Source organism: Hemiscyllium ocellatum, unplaced genomic scaffold, assembly GCF_020745735.1.
Source record: "Hemiscyllium ocellatum isolate sHemOce1 unplaced genomic scaffold, sHemOce1.pat.X.cur. scaffold_2031_pat_ctg1, whole genome shotgun sequence".
In the NCBI taxonomy this organism is placed as follows: Eukaryota; Metazoa; Chordata; class Chondrichthyes; order Orectolobiformes; family Hemiscylliidae; genus Hemiscyllium; species Hemiscyllium ocellatum.
This window is the reverse complement of record NW_026867950.1, coordinates 16,459-31,657: the sequence shown is the minus strand read 5'-3', so window position 1 is coordinate 31,657 and position 15,199 is coordinate 16,459. Positions and strand designations below refer to the sequence as shown.

Below are 15,199 nucleotides of genomic sequence, written 5' to 3'. Positions count from 1 at the left end.
AACACAGATGGTAGGGCACAACGAAAAGGCTGTTTTACAGCAGCGGCGGATTACTTGAAAGATAGATATTGACACAATAAAACATGAAAACAACAATAACTGATATCTTAATCATCTCCACAGAGGTAGAAGATGATCTAAAGAAAAACTCAAATTGACAACAAATCAAGATTACACATAAGCACATTCTATCTAATACCCATGTCGCAGAGCGCAAAGCCGTGCAATCCTCGGTAGTATAGTGGTTAGTATCCCCGCCTGTCACGCGGGAGACCGGGGTTCAATTCCCCGCCGGGGAGTCGGCGGCATTTTGAGAGGCACGCACCATATCTCAATGCAGGAGTGCCCAATTCAAGTCCCGTTTGCTCCAAAGGCGTGCATTCACATGTCCGAGCGGCCTGCTCTTGCCAACAAACCAAACATGTCGTAGTCTCGATTCTGCTCTCCCTGGCAAACTTGTCCTTTCATCCATTTGAGACTTCCTGCTTTTTGACCACCAATCAAAACTGCAAACTTGTCCTTTCTCCTGAGAGACCACCAATCAAAACTGCCGTTCTGGAGAAGCGTCACTGGACCACAAACGTTGACTGCTTTCTCCCCCACTCCAGATGCTGACTTTCTCCAGCAATTTCTGTTTCCCATTCTGATTTTGTTGTTACTTCGTCCCGTCGGTGGGCATATAACTCCCACGCAAACGGAGTGCAAATGAAAACCTTTAAGCAACCGGTAGCGACAAATGAATGTCAGGTTTCCCCGCTTCCTCCCTCCCTCCAATCAAAAAGGGGTCACTCCCCCTCAGAGTTTGGACCTGATCCTGCGATTAAGGTGACGCAACACCGTCCCCTGCTGCTGGCAGGCTGTACTACACCCACAGTGGAAAGTCCAAGTCATCTGAGTGGCATTGTCTGCTCTTCTCGATAGAAGGACAAAGCCCAGTGGCTGGGTTAACATGAAGGTCAACACAGAGGCAAGCTTGAGAAAGCACGTGCAGGAACTCCACCTACACTGTTGGCACCATAGAATCACCACAGTGTGGAAGCAGGCCATTCAGACGGACAGGTCCACACCGACCCTTCTGAAGAGAAACCCATGCAGATCCATGCTCGGCACTGAGGGATCCCAGCTGAAAATGTGTTGCTGGTCAAAGCACAGCAGGCCAGGCAGCATCTCAGGAATAGGGAATTCGACGTTTCGAGCATAAGCCCTTCAAAGTTCACCAGTTCCCAATGTTGGGGACGTCCAGAACCAGGGGTCACAGTCTCAGAATGAAGGGCAAGCGATTCTGGAAGAATTTTTCTCTCAGAGAGTGGTGAGCCTGTGGACTTGTCTCCCACAGGAAGATGCGGTTAAGACGGTTTGGGAGATACGTTCAATAGCGAGCCGGACGTGGAACTTGCAGCTAAAGTGATCCAGGGGTACGGAGAGGAAGCTGGAGTGGTCACTGAAATGGCATGTTCAGTCATGATGATCTTGAATGGTGGTGATGATGTCTCGAAGGGCTGAATGGAACGAGTGAGGAGTGCAGTTGCTGGAAATCAGAGTCTCGATTGGAGTGGTGCTGGAAAAACAAAGCATCCTGATTTTCCTGCTCCTCGGATGCTGCCTGACTTGAAGGGCTGAATGGCCTACTCCTGCACTTCTTTTCTATGTTTCCATGTTGAACGCATGGCTCAGAGACTGACGTGAGTTGGAAGTAAACCTGCGATTAACTGTTCGTCCTCATGATTTTATAAACATCAAGAAATTGTTGGCAAAGTGTTTCGACGTTTACAGTGGAGCTGATGCAGCGTGCAGTAAAGTCACCACCGTCCTCCAGGAGCACTGCTCTCTGATGAGGGAGCGATTGATGGGTGGGAGTTGAAGCTGAGGGGACGAGCTTGAAAAGGGCAATCTTTCATGTTGAGTCCATTTGGCAGCGGGAATTGAAGCCAGGCTGCTGGATTTGTGCTGTATTCCAGGCCAGCGTATGAATCAGTTTGTCAGAAGCAGGTAACGGGAGAGCGCGTGGATCAGCAGCGGACCAAGTTTAACACAGATGGTAGGGCACAACGAAAAGGCTGTTTTACAGCAGCGGCGGATTACTTGAAAGATAGATATTGACACAATAAAACATGAAAACAACAATAACTGATATCTTAATCATCTCCACAGAGGTAGAAGATGATCTAAAGAAAAACTCAAATTGACAACAAATCAAGATTACACATAAGCACATTCTATCTAATACCCATGTCGCAGAGCGCAAAGCCGTGCAATCCTCGGTAGTATAGTGGTTAGTATCCCCGCCTGTCACGCGGGAGACCGGGGTTCAATTCCCCGCCGGGGAGTCGGCGGCATTTTGAGAGGCACGCACCATATCTCAATGCAGGAGTGCCCAATTCAAGTCCCGTTTGCTCCAAAGGCGTGCATTCACATGTCCGAGCGGCCTGCTCTTGCCAACAAACCAAACATGTCGTAGTCTCGATTCTGCTCTCCCTGGCAAACTTGTCCTTTCATCCATTTGAGACTTCCTGCTTTTTGACCACCAATCAAAACTGCCGTTCTGGAGAAGCGTCACTGGACCACAAACGTTGACTGCTTTCTTCCCCCACTCCAGATGCTGACTTTCTCCAGCAATTTCTGTTTCCCATTCTGATTTTGTTGTTACTTCGTCCCGTCGGTGGGCATATAACTCCCACGCAAACGGAGTGCAAATGAAAACCTTTAAGCAACCGGTAGCGACAAATGAATGTCAGGTTTCCCCGCTTCCTCCCTCCCTCCAATCAAAAAGGGGTCACTCCCCCTCAGAGTTTGGACCTGATCCTGCGATTAAGGTGACGCAACACCGTCCCCTGCTGCTGGCAGGCTGTACTACACCCACAGTGGAAAGTCCAAGTCATCTGAGTGGCATTGTCTGCTCTTCTCGATAGAAGGACAAAGCCCAGTGGCTGGGTTAACATGAAGGTCAACACAGAGGCAAGCTTGAGAAAGCACGTGCAGGAACTCCACCTACACTGTTGGCACCATAGAATCACCACAGTGTGGAAGCAGGCCATTCAGACGGACAGGTCCACACCGACCCTTCTGAAGAGAAACCCATGCAGATCCATGCTCGGCACTGAGGGATCCCAGCTGAAAATGTGTTGCTGGTCAAAGCACAGCAGGCCAGGCAGCATCTCAGGAATAGGGAATTCGACGTTTCGAGCATAAGCCCTTCAAAGTTCACCAGTTCCCAATGTTGGGGACGTCCAGAACCAGGGGTCACAGTCTCAGAATGAAGGGCAAGCGATTCTGGAAGAATTTTTCTCTCAGAGAGTGGTGAGCCTGTGGACTTGTCTCCCACAGGAAGATGCGGTTAAGACGGTTTGGGAGATACGTTCAATAGCGAGCCGGACGTGGAACTTGCAGCTAAAGTGATCCAGGGGTACGGAGAGGAAGCTGGAGTGGTCACTGAAATGGCATGTTCAGTCATGATGATCTTGAATGGTGATGATGTCTCGAAGGGCTGAATGGAACGAGTGAGGAGTGCAGTTGCTGGAAATCAGAGTCTCGATTGGAGTGGTGCTGGAAAAACAAAGCAAGTCAGGCAGCATCCTGATTTTCCTGCTCCTCGGATGCTGCCTGACTTGAAGGGCTGAATGGCCTACTCCTGCACTTCTTTTCTATGTTTCCATGTTGAACGCATGGCTCAGAGACTGACGTGAGTTGGAAGTAAACCTGCGATTAACTGTTCGTCCTCACGATTTTATAAACATCAAGAAATTGTTGGCAAAGTGTTTCGACGTTTACAGTGGAGCTGATGCAGCGTGCAGTAAAGTCACCACCGTCCTCCAGGAGCACTGCTCTCTGATGAGGGAGCGATTGATGGGTGGGAGTTGAAGCTGAGGGGACGAGCTTGAAAAGGGCAATCTTTCATGTTGAGTCCATTTGGCAGCGGGAATTGAAGCCAGGCTGCTGGATTTGTGCTGTATTCCAGGCCAGCGTATGAATCAGTTTGTCAGAAGCAGGTAACGGGAGAGCGCGTGGATCAGCAGCGGACCAAGTTTAACACAGATGGTAGGGCACAACGAAAAGGCTGTTTTACAGCAGCGGCGGATTACTTGAAAGATAGATATTCACACAATAAAACATGAAAACAACAATAACTGATATCTTAATCATCTCCACAGAGGTAGAAGATGATCTAAAGAAAAACTCAAATTGACAACAAATCAAGATTACACATAAGCACATTCTATCTAATACCCATGTCGCAGAGCGCAAAGCCGTGCAATCCTCGGTAGTATAGTGGTTAGTATCCCCGCCTGTCACGCGGGAGACCGGGGTTCAATTCCCCGCCGGGAGTCGGCGGCATTTTGAGAGGCACGCACCATATCTCAATGCAGGAGTGCCCAATTCAAGTCCCGTTTGCTCCAAAGGCGTGCATTCACATGTCCGAGCGGCCTGCTCTTGCCAACAAACCAAACATGTCGTAGTCTCGATTCTGCTCTCCCTGGCAAACTTGTCCTTTCATCCATTTGAGACTTCCTGCTTTGACCACCAATCAAACTGCAAACTTGTCCTTTCATCCATTTGAGACTTCCTGCTTTTTGACCACCAATCAAAACTGCCGTTCTGGAGAAGCGTCACTGGACCACAAACGTTGACTGCTTTCTTCCCCCACTCCAGATGCTGACTTTCTCCAGCAATTTCTGTTTCCCATTCTGATTTTGTTGTTACTTCGTCCCGTCGGTGGGCATATAACTCCCACGCAAACGGAGTGCAAATGAAAACCTTTAAGCAACCGGTAGCGACAAATGAATGTCAGGTTTCCCCGCTTCCTCCCTCCCTCCAATCAAAAAGGGGTCACTCCCCCTCAGAGTTTGGACCTGATCCTGCGATTAAGGTGACGCAACACCGTCCCCTGCTGCTGGCAGGCTGTACTACACCCACAGTGGAAAGTCCAAGTCATCTGAGTGGCATTGTCTGCTCTTCTCGATAGAAGGACAAAGCCCAGTGGCTGGGTTAACATGAAGGTCAACACAGAGGCAAGCTTGAGAAAGCACGTGCAGGAACTCCACCTACACTGTTGGCACCATAGAATCACCACAGTGTGGAAGCAGGCCATTCAGACGGACAGGTCCACACCGACCCTTCTGAAGAGAAACCCATGCAGATCCATGCTCGGCACTGAGGGATCCCAGCTGAAAATGTGTTGCTGGTCAAAGCACAGCAGGCCAGGCAGCATCTCAGGAATAGGGAATTCGACGTTTCGAGCATAAGCCCTTCAAAGTTCACCAGTTCCCAATGTTGGGGACGTCCAGAACCAGGGGTCACAGTCTCAGAATGAAGGGCAAGCGATTCTGGAAGAATTTTTCTCTCAGAGAGTGGTGAGCCTGTGGACTTGTCTCCCACAGGAAGATGCGGTTAAGACGGTTTGGGAGATACGTTCAATAGCGAGCCGGACGTGGAACTTGCAGCTAAAGTGATCCAGGGGTACGGAGAGGAAGCTGGAGTGGTCACTGAAATGGCATGTTCAGTCATGATGATCTTGAATGGTGGTGATGATGTCTCGAAGGGCTGAATGGAACGAGTGAGGAGTGCAGTTGCTGGAAATCAGAGTCTCGATTGGAGTGGTGCTGGAAAAACAAAGCACAGGCAGCATTTTCCTGCTCCTCGGATGCTGCCTGACTTGAAGGGCTGAATGGCCTACTCCTGCACTTCTTTTCTATGTTTCCATGTTGAACGCATGGCTCAGAGACTGACGTGAGTTGGAAGTAAACCTGCGATTAACTGTTCGTCCTCACGATTTTATAAACATCAAGAAATTGTTGGCAAAGTGTTTCGACGTTTACAGTGGAGCTGATGCAGCGTGCAGTAAAGTCACCACCGTCCTCCAGGAGCACTGCTCTCTGATGAGGGAGCGATTGATGGGTGGGAGTTGAAGCTGAGGGGACGAGCTTGAAAAGGGCAATCTTTCATGTTGAGTCCATTTGGCAGCGGGAATTGAAGCCAGGCTGCTGGATTTGTGCTGTATTCCAGGCCAGCGTATGAATCAGTTTGTCAGAAGCAGGTAACGGGAGAGCGCGTGGATCAGCAGCGGACCAAGTTTAACACAGATGGTAGGGCACAACGAAAAGGCTGTTTTACAGCAGCGGCGGATTACTTGAAAGATAGATATTCACAGAATAAAACATGAAAACAACAATAACTGATATCTTAATCATCTCCACAGAGGTAGAAGATGATCTAAAGAAAAACTCAAATTGACAACAAATCAAGATTACACATAAGCACATTCTATCTAATACCCATGTCGCAGAGCGCAAAGCCGTGCAATCCTCGGTAGTATAGTGGTTAGTATCCCCGCCTGTCACGCGGGAGACCGGGGTTCAATTCCCCGCCGGGGAGTCGGCGGCATTTTGAGAGGCACGCACCATATCTCAATGCAGGAGTGCCCAATTCAAGTCCCGTTTGCTCCAAAGGCGTGCATTCACATGTCCGAGCGGCCTGCTCTTGCCAACAAACCAAACATGTCGTAGTCTCGATTCTGCTCTCCCTGGCAAACTTGTCCTTTCATCCATTTGAGACTTCCTGCTTTTTGACCACCAATCAAAACTGCCGTTCTGGAGAAGCGTCACTGGACCACAAACGTTGACTGCTTTCTTCCCCCACTCCAGATGCTGACTTTCTCCAGCAATTTCTGTTTCCCATTCTGATTTTGTTGTTACTTCGTCCCGTCGGTGGGCATATAACTCCCACGCAAACGGAGTGCAAATGAAAACCTTTAAGCAACCGGTAGCGACAAATGAATGTCAGGTTTCCCCGCTTCCTCCCTCCCTCCAATCAAAAAGGGGTCACTCCCCCTCAGAGTTTGGACCTGATCCTGCGATTAAGGTGACGCAACACCGTCCCCTGCTGCTGGCAGGCTGTACTACACCCACAGTGGAAAGTCCAAGTCATCTGAGTGGCATTGTCTGCTCTTCTCGATAGAAGGACAAAGCCCAGTGGCTGGGTTAACATGAAGGTCAACACAGAGGCAAGCTTGAGAAAGCACGTGCAGGAACTCAACCTACACTGTTGGCACCATAGAATCACCACAGTGTGGAAGCAGGCCATTCAGACGGACAGGTCCACACCGACCCTTCTGAAGAGAAACCCATGCAGATCCATGCTCGGCACTGAGGGATCCCAGCTGAAAATGTGTTGCTGGTCAAAGCACAGCAGGCCAGGCAGCATCTCAGGAATAGGGAATTCGACGTTTCGAGCATAAGCCCTTCAAAGTTCACCAGTTCCCAATGTTGGGGACGTCCAGAACCAGGGGTCACAGTCTCAGAATGAAGGGCAAGCGATTCTGGAAGAATTTTTCTCTCAGAGAGTGGTGAGCCTGTGGACTTGTCTCCCACAGGAAGATGCGGTTAAGACGGTTTGGGAGATACGTTCAATAGCGAGCCGGACGTGGAACTTGCAGCTAAAGTGATCCAGGGGTACGGAGAGGAAGCTGGAGTGGTCACTGAAATGGCATGTTCAGTCATGATGATCTTGAATGGTGGTGATGTCTCGAAGGGCTGAATGGAACGAGTGAGGAGTGCAGTTGCTGGAAATCAGAGTCTCGATTGGAGTGGTGCTGGAAAAACAAAGCAAGTCAGGCAGCATCCTGATTTTCCTGCTCCTCGGATGCTGCCTGACTTGAAGGGCTGAATGGCCTACTCCTGCACTTCTTTTCTATGTTTCCATGTTGAACGCATGGCTCAGAGACTGACGTGAGTTGGAAGTAAACCTGCGATTAACTGTTCGTCCTCACGATTTTATAAACATCAAGAAATTGTTGGCAAAGTGTTTCGACGTTTACAGTGGAGCTGATGCAGCGTGCAGTAAAGTCACCACCGTCCTCCAGGAGCACTGCTCTCTGATGAGGGAGCGATTGATGGGTGGGAGTTGAAGCTGAGGGACGAGCTTGAAAAGGGCAATCTTTCATGTTGAGTCCATTTGGCAGCGGGAATTGAAGCCAGGCTGCTGGATTTGTGCTGTATTCCAGGCCAGCGTATGAATCAGTTTGTCAGAAGCAGGTAACGGGAGAGCGCGTGGATCAGCAGCGGACCAAGTTTAACACAGATGGTAGGGCACAACGAAAAGGCTGTTTTACAGCAGCGGCGGATTACTTGAAAGATAGATATTGACACAATAAAACATGAAAACAACAATAACTGATATCTTAATCATCTCCACAGAGGTAGAAGATGATCTAAAGAAAAACTCAAATTGACAACAAATCAAGATTACACATAAGCACATTCTATCTAATACCCATGTCGCAGAGCGCAAAGCCGTGCAATCCTCGGTAGTATAGTGGTTAGTATCCCCGCCTGTCACGCGGGAGACCGGGGTTCAATTCCCCGCCGGGGAGTCGGCGGCATTTTGAGAGGCACGCACCATATCTCAATGCAGGAGTGCCCAATTCAAGTCCCGTTTGCTCCAAAGGCGTGCATTCACATGTCCGAGCGGCCTGCTCTTGCCAACAAACCAAACATGTCGTAGTCTCGATTCTGCTCTCCCTGGCAAACTTGTCCTTTCATCCATTTGAGACTTCCTGCTTTTTGACCACCAATCAAAACTGCCGTTCTGGAGAAGCGTCACTGGACCACAAACGTTGACTGCTTTCTTCCCCCACTCCAGATGCTGACTTTCTCCAGCAATTTCTGTTTCCCATTCTGATTTTGTTGTTACTTCGTCCCGTCGGTGGGCATATAACTCCCACGCAAACGGAGTGCAAATGAAAACCTTTAAGCAACCGGTAGCGACAAATGAATGTCAGGTTTCCCCGCTTCCTCCCTCCCTCCAATCAAAAAGGGGTCACTCCCCCTCAGAGTTTGGACCTGATCCTGCGATTAAGGTGACGCAACACCGTCCCCTGCTGCTGGCAGGCTGTACTACACCCACAGTGGAAAGTCCAAGTCATCTGAGTGGCATTGTCTGCTCTTCTCGATAGAAGGACAAAGCCCAGTGGCTGGGTTAACATGAAGGTCAACACAGAGGCAAGCTTGAGAAAGCACGTGCAGGAACTCCCCTACACTGTTGGCACCATAGAATCACCACAGTGTGGAAGCAGGCCATTCAGACGGACAGGTCCACACCGACCCTTCTGAAGAGAAACCCATGCAGATCCATGCTCGGCACTGAGGGATCCCAGCTGAAAATGTGTTGCTGGTCAAAGCACAGCAGGCCAGGCAGCATCTCAGGAATAGGGAATTCGACGTTTCGAGCATAAGCCCTTCAAAGTTCACCAGTTCCCAATGTTGGGGACGTCCAGAACCAGGGGTCACAGTCTCAGAATGAAGGGCAAGCGATTCTGGAAGAATTTTTTCTCTCAGAGAGTGGTGAGCCTGTGGACTTGTCTCCCACAGGAAGATGCGGTAAAGACGGTTTGGGAGATACGTTCAATAGCGAGCCGGACGTGGAACTTGCAGCTAAAGTGATCCAGGGGTACGGAGAGGAAGCTGGAGTGGTCACTGAAATGGCATGTTCAGTCATGATGATCTTGAATGGTGGTGATGATGTCTCGAAGGGCTGAATGGAACGAGTGAGGAGTGCAGTTGCTGGAAATCAGAGTCTCGATTGGAGTGGTGCTGGAAAAACAAAGCAAGTCAGGCAGCATCCTGATTTTCCTGCTCCTCGGATGCTGCCTGACTTGAAGGGCTGAATGGCCTACTCCTGCACTTCTTTTCTATGTTTCGATGTTGAACGCATGGCTCAGAGACTGACGTGAGTGGAAGTAAACCTGCGATTAACTGTTCGTCCTCACGATTTTATAAACATCAAGAAATTGTTGGCAAAGTGTTTCGACGTTTACAGTGGAGCTGATGCAGCGTGCAGTAAAGTCACCACCGTCCTCCAGGAGCACTGCTCTCTGATGAGGGAGCGATTGATGGGTGGGAGTTGAAGCTGAGGGGACGAGCTTGAAAAGGGCAATCTTTCATGTTGAGTCCATTTGGCAGCGGGAATTGAAGCCAGGCTGCTGGATTTGTGCTGTATTCCAGGCCAGCGTATGAATCAGTTTGTCAGAAGCAGGTAACGGGAGAGCGCGTGGATCAGCAGCGGACCAAGTTTAACACAGATGGTAGGGCACAACGAAAAGGCTGTTTTACAGCAGCGGCGGATTACTTGAAAGATAGATATTGACACATAAAACATGAAAACAACAATAACTGATATCTTAATCATCTCCACAGAGGTAGAAGATGATCTAAAGAAAAACTCAAATTGACAACAAATCAAGATTACACATAAGCACATTCTATCTAATACCCATGTCGCAGAGCGCAAAGCCGTGCAATCCTCGGTAGTATAGTGGTTAGTATCCCGCCTGTCACGCGGGAGACCGGGGTTCAATTCCCCGCCGGGGAGTCGGCGGCATTTTGAGAGGCACGCACCATATCTCAATGCAGGAGTGCCCAATTCAAGTCCCGTTTGCTCCAAAGGCGTGCATTCACATGTCCGAGCGGCCTGCTCTTGCCAACAAACCAAACATGTCGTAGTCTCGATTCTGCTCTCCCTGGCAAACTTGTCCTTTCATCCATTTGAGACTTCCTGCTTTTTGACCACCAATCAAAACTGCCGTTCTGGAGAAGCGTCACTGGACCACAAACGTTGACTGCTTTCTTCCCCCACTCCAGATGCTGACTTTCTCCAGCAATTTCTGTTTCCCATTCTGATTTTGTTGTTACTTCGTCCCGTCGGTGGGCATATAACTCCCACGCAAACGGAGTGCAAATGAAAACCTTTAAGCAACCGGTAGCGACAAATGAATGTCAGGTTTCCCCGCTTCCTCCCTCCCTCCAATCAAAAAGGGGTCACTCCCCCTCAGAGTTTGGACCTGATCCTGCGATTAAGGTGACGCAACACCGTCCCCTGCTGCTGGCAGGCTGTACTACACCCACAGTGGAAAGTCCAAGTCATCTGAGTGGCATTGTCTGCTCTTCTCGATAGAAGGACAAAGCCCAGTGGCTGGGTTAACATGAAGGTCAACACAGAGGCAAGCTTGAGAAAGCACGTGCAGGAACTCCACCTACACTGTTGGCACCATAGAATCACCACAGTGTGGAAGCAGGCCATTCAGACGGACAGGTCCACACCGACCCTTCTGAAGAGAAACCCATGCAGATCCATGCTCGGCACTGAGGGATCCCAGCTGAAAATGTGTTGCTGGTCAAAGCACAGCAGGCCAGGCAGCATCTCAGGAATAGGGAATTCGACGTTTCGAGCATAAGCCCTTCAAAGTTCACCAGTTCCCAATGTTGGGGACGTCCAGAACCAGGGGTCACAGTCTCAGAATGAAGGGCAAGCGATTCTGGAAGAATTTTTCTCTCAGAGAGTGGTGAGCCTGTGGACTTGTCTCCCACAGGAAGATGCGGTTAAGACGGTTTGGGAGATACGTTCAATAGCGAGCCGGACGTGGAACTTGCAGCTAAAGTGATCCAGGGGTACGGAGAGGAAGCTGGAGTGGTCACTGAAATGGCATGTTCAGTCATGATGATCTTGAATGGTGGTGATGATGTCTCGAAGGGCTGAATGGAACGAGTGAGGAGTGCAGTTGCTGGAAATCAGAGTCTCGATTGGAGTGGTGCTGGAAAAACAAAGCAAGTCAGGCAGCATCCTGATTTTCCTGCTCCTCGGATGCTGCCTGACTTGAAGGGCTGAATGGCCTACTCCTGCACTTCTTTTCTATGTTTCCATGTTGAACGCATGGCTCAGAGACTGACGTGAGTTGGAAGTAAACCTGCGATTAACTGTTCGTCCTCATGATTTTATAAACATCAAGAAATTGTTGGCAAAGTGTTTCGACGTTTACAGTGGAGCTGATGCAGCGTGCAGTAAAGTCACCACCGTCCTCCAGGAGCACTGCTCTCTGATGAGGGAGCGATTGATGGGTGGAGTTGAAGCTGAGGGGACGAGCTTGAAAAGGGCAATCTTTCATGTTGAGTCCATTTGGCAGCGGGAATTGAAGCCAGGCTGCTGGATTTGTGCTGTATTCCAGGCCAGCGTATGAATCAGTTTGTCAGAAGCAGGTAACGGGAGAGCGCGTGGATCAGCAGCGGACCAAGTTTAACACAGATGGTAGGGCACAACGAAAAGGCTGTTTTACAGCAGCGGCGGATTACTTGAAAGATAGATATTGACACAATAAAACATGAAAACAACAATAACTGATATCTTAATCATCTCCACAGAGGTAGAAGATGATCTAAAGAAAAACTCAAATTGACAACAAATCAAGATTACACATAAGCACATTCTATCTAATACCCATGTCGCAGAGCGCAAAGCCGTGCAATCCTCGGTAGTATAGTGGTTAGTATCCCCGCCTGTCACGCGGGAGACCGGGGTTCAATTCCCCGCCGGGGAGTCGGCGGCATTTTGAGAGGCACGCACCATATCTCAATGCAGGAGTGCCCAATTCAAGTCCCGTTTGCTCCAAAGGCGTGCATTCACATGTCCGAGCGGCCTGCTCTTGCCAACAAACCAAACATGTCGTAGTCTCGATTCTGCTCTCCCTGGCAAACTTGTCCTTTCATCCATTTGAGACTTCCTGCTTTTTGACCACCAATCAAAACTGCCGGGCAAACTTGTCCTTTCATCCATTTGAGACTTCCTGCTTTTTGACCACCAATCAAAACTGCCGTTCTGGAGAAGCGTCACTGGACCACAAACGTTGACTGCTTTCTCCCCCACTCCAGATGCTGACTTTCTCCAGCAATTTCTGTTTCCCATTCTGATTTTGTTGTTACTTCGTCCCGTCGGTGGGCATATAACTCCACGCAAACGGAGTGCAAATGAAAACCTTTAAGCAACCGGTAGCGACAAATGAATGTCAGGTTTCCCCGCTTCCTCCCTCCCTCCAATCAAAAGGGGTCACTCCCCCTCAGAGTTTGGACCTGATCCTGCGATTAAGGTGACGCAACACCGTCCCCTGCTGCTGGCAGGCTGTACTACACCCACAGTGGAAAGTCCAAGTCATCTGAGTGGCATTGTCTGCTCTTCTCGATAGAAGGACAAAGCCCAGTGGCTGGGTTAACATGAAGGTCAACACAGAGGCAAGCTTGAGAAAGCACGTGCAGGAACTCAACCTACACTGTTGGCACCATAGAATCACCACAGTGTGGAAGCAGGCCATTCAGACGGACAGGTCCACACCGACCCTTCTGAAGAGAAACCCATGCAGATCCATGCTCGGCACTGAGGGATCCCAGCTGAAAATGTGTTGCTGGTCAAAGCACAGCAGGCCAGGCAGCATCTCAGGAATAGGGAATTCGACGTTTCGAGCATAAGCCCTTCAAAGTTCACCAGTTCCCAATGTTGGGGACGTCCAGAACCAGGGGTCACAGTCTCAGAATGAAGGGCAAGCGATTCTGGAAGAATTTTTCTCTCAGAGAGTGGTGAGCCTGTGGACTTGTCTCCCACAGGAAGATGCGGTTAAGACGGTTTGGGAGATACGTTCAATAGCGAGCCGGACGTGGAACTTGCAGCTAAAGTGATCCAGGGGTACGGAGAGGAAGCTGGAGTGGTCACTGAAATGGCATGTTCAGTCATGATGATCTTGAATGGTGGTGATGTCTCGAAGGGCTGAATGGAACGAGTGAGGAGTGCAGTTGCTGGAAATCAGAGTCTCGATTGGAGTGGTGCTGGAAAAACAAAGCAAGTCAGGCAGCATCCTGATTTTCCTGCTCCTCGGATGCTGCCTGACTTGAAGGGCTGAATGGCCTACTCCTGCACTTCTTTTCTATGTTTCCATGTTGAACGCATGGCTCAGAGACTGACGTGAGTTGGAAGTAAACCTGCGATTAACTGTTCGTCCTCACGATTTTATAAACATCAAGAAATTGTTGGCAAAGTGTTTCGACGTTTACAGTGGAGCTGATGCAGCGTGCAGTAAAGTCACCACCGTCCTCCAGGAGCACTGCTCTCTGATGAGGGAGCGATTGATGGGTGGGAGTTGAAGCTGAGGGGACGAGCTTGAAAAGGGCAATCTTTCATGTTGAGTCCATTTGGCAGCGGGAATTGAAGCCAGGCTGCTGGATTTGTGCTGTATTCCAGGCCAGCGTATGAATCAGTTTGTCAGAAGCAGGTAACGGGAGAGCGCGTGGATCAGCAGCGGACCAAGTTTAACACAGATGGTAGGGCACAACGAAAAGGCTGTTTTACAGCAGCGGCGGATTACTTGAAAGATAGATATTGACACAATAAAACATGAAAACAACAATAACTGATATCTTAATCATCTCCACAGAGGTAGAAGATGATCTAAAGAAAAACTCAAATTGACAACAAATCAAGATTACACATAAGCACATTCTATCTAATACCCATGTCGCAGAGCGCAAAGCCGTGCAATCCTCGGTAGTATAGTGGTTAGTATCCCCGCCTGTCACGCGGGAGACCGGGGTTCAATTCCCCGCCGGGGAGTCGGCGGCATTTTGAGAGGCACGCACCATATCTCAATGCAGGAGTGCCCAATTCAAGTCCCGTTTGCTCCAAAGGCGTGCATTCACATGTCCGAGCGGCCTGCTCTTGCCAACAAACCAAACATGTCGTAGTCTCGATTCTGCTCTCCCTGGCAAACTTGTCCTTTCATCCATTTGAGACTTCCTGCTTTTTGACCACCAATCAAAACTGCCGTTCTGGAGAAGCGTCACTGGACCACAAACGTTGACTGCTTTCTTCCCCCACTCCAGATGCTGACTTTCTCCAGCAATTTCTGTTTCCCATTCTGATTTTGTTGTTACTTCGTCCCGTCGGTGGGCATATAACTCCCACGCAAACGGAGTGCAAATGAAAACCTTTAAGCAACCGGTAGCGACAAATGAATGTCAGGTTTCCCCGCTTCCTCCCTCCCTCCAATCAAAAAGGGGTCACTCCCCCTCAGAGTTTGGACCTGATCCTGCGATTAAGGTGACGCAACACCGTCCCCTGCTGCTGGCAGGCTGTACTACACCCACAGTGGAAAGTCCAAGTCATCTGAGTGGCATTGTCTGCTCTTCTCGATAGAAGGACAAAGCCCAGTGGCTGGGTTAACGTGAAGGTCAACACAGAGGCAAGCTTGAGAAAGCACGTGCAGGAACTCAACCTACACTGTTGGCACCATAGAATCACCACAGTGTGGAAGCAGGCCATTCAGACGGACAGGTCCACACCGACCCTTCTGAAGAGAAACCCATGCAGATCCATGCTCGGCACTGAGGGATCC

The 15,199-nt window shown here is 49.6% G+C and overlaps 7 non-coding genes across 7 annotated transcripts; all 7 read left to right on the top strand.

Annotated features, from left to right (window-relative positions):
• The first annotated feature begins 227 nt into the window (after positions 1 to 227).
• On the top strand, positions 228 to 299 carry trnad-guc (transfer RNA aspartic acid (anticodon GUC)). The gene has a single exon. It is a non-coding gene; the product is annotated as a tRNA-Asp (tRNA).
• Positions 300 to 2,255: 1,956 nt separating this feature from the next.
• Positions 2,256 to 2,327, top strand: trnad-guc (transfer RNA aspartic acid (anticodon GUC)). Its single transcript has one exon. It is a non-coding gene; the product is annotated as a tRNA-Asp (tRNA).
• A 3,970-nt stretch (positions 2,328 to 6,297) lies between these two features.
• On the top strand, positions 6,298 to 6,369 carry trnad-guc (transfer RNA aspartic acid (anticodon GUC)). The gene has a single exon. It is a non-coding gene; the product is annotated as a tRNA-Asp (tRNA).
• A 1,924-nt stretch (positions 6,370 to 8,293) lies between these two features.
• On the top strand, positions 8,294 to 8,365 carry trnad-guc (transfer RNA aspartic acid (anticodon GUC)). The gene has a single exon. It is a non-coding gene; the product is annotated as a tRNA-Asp (tRNA).
• A 1,926-nt stretch (positions 8,366 to 10,291) lies between these two features.
• trnad-guc (transfer RNA aspartic acid (anticodon GUC)) lies at positions 10,292 to 10,362 on the top strand. Its single transcript has one exon. It is a non-coding gene; the product is annotated as a tRNA-Asp (tRNA).
• Positions 10,363 to 12,289: 1,927 nt separating this feature from the next.
• Positions 12,290 to 12,361, top strand: trnad-guc (transfer RNA aspartic acid (anticodon GUC)). The gene has a single exon. It is a non-coding gene; the product is annotated as a tRNA-Asp (tRNA).
• Positions 12,362 to 14,346: 1,985 nt separating this feature from the next.
• On the top strand, positions 14,347 to 14,418 carry trnad-guc (transfer RNA aspartic acid (anticodon GUC)). Its single transcript has one exon. It is a non-coding gene; the product is annotated as a tRNA-Asp (tRNA).
• The last annotated feature ends 781 nt before the right edge of the window (positions 14,419 to 15,199 follow it).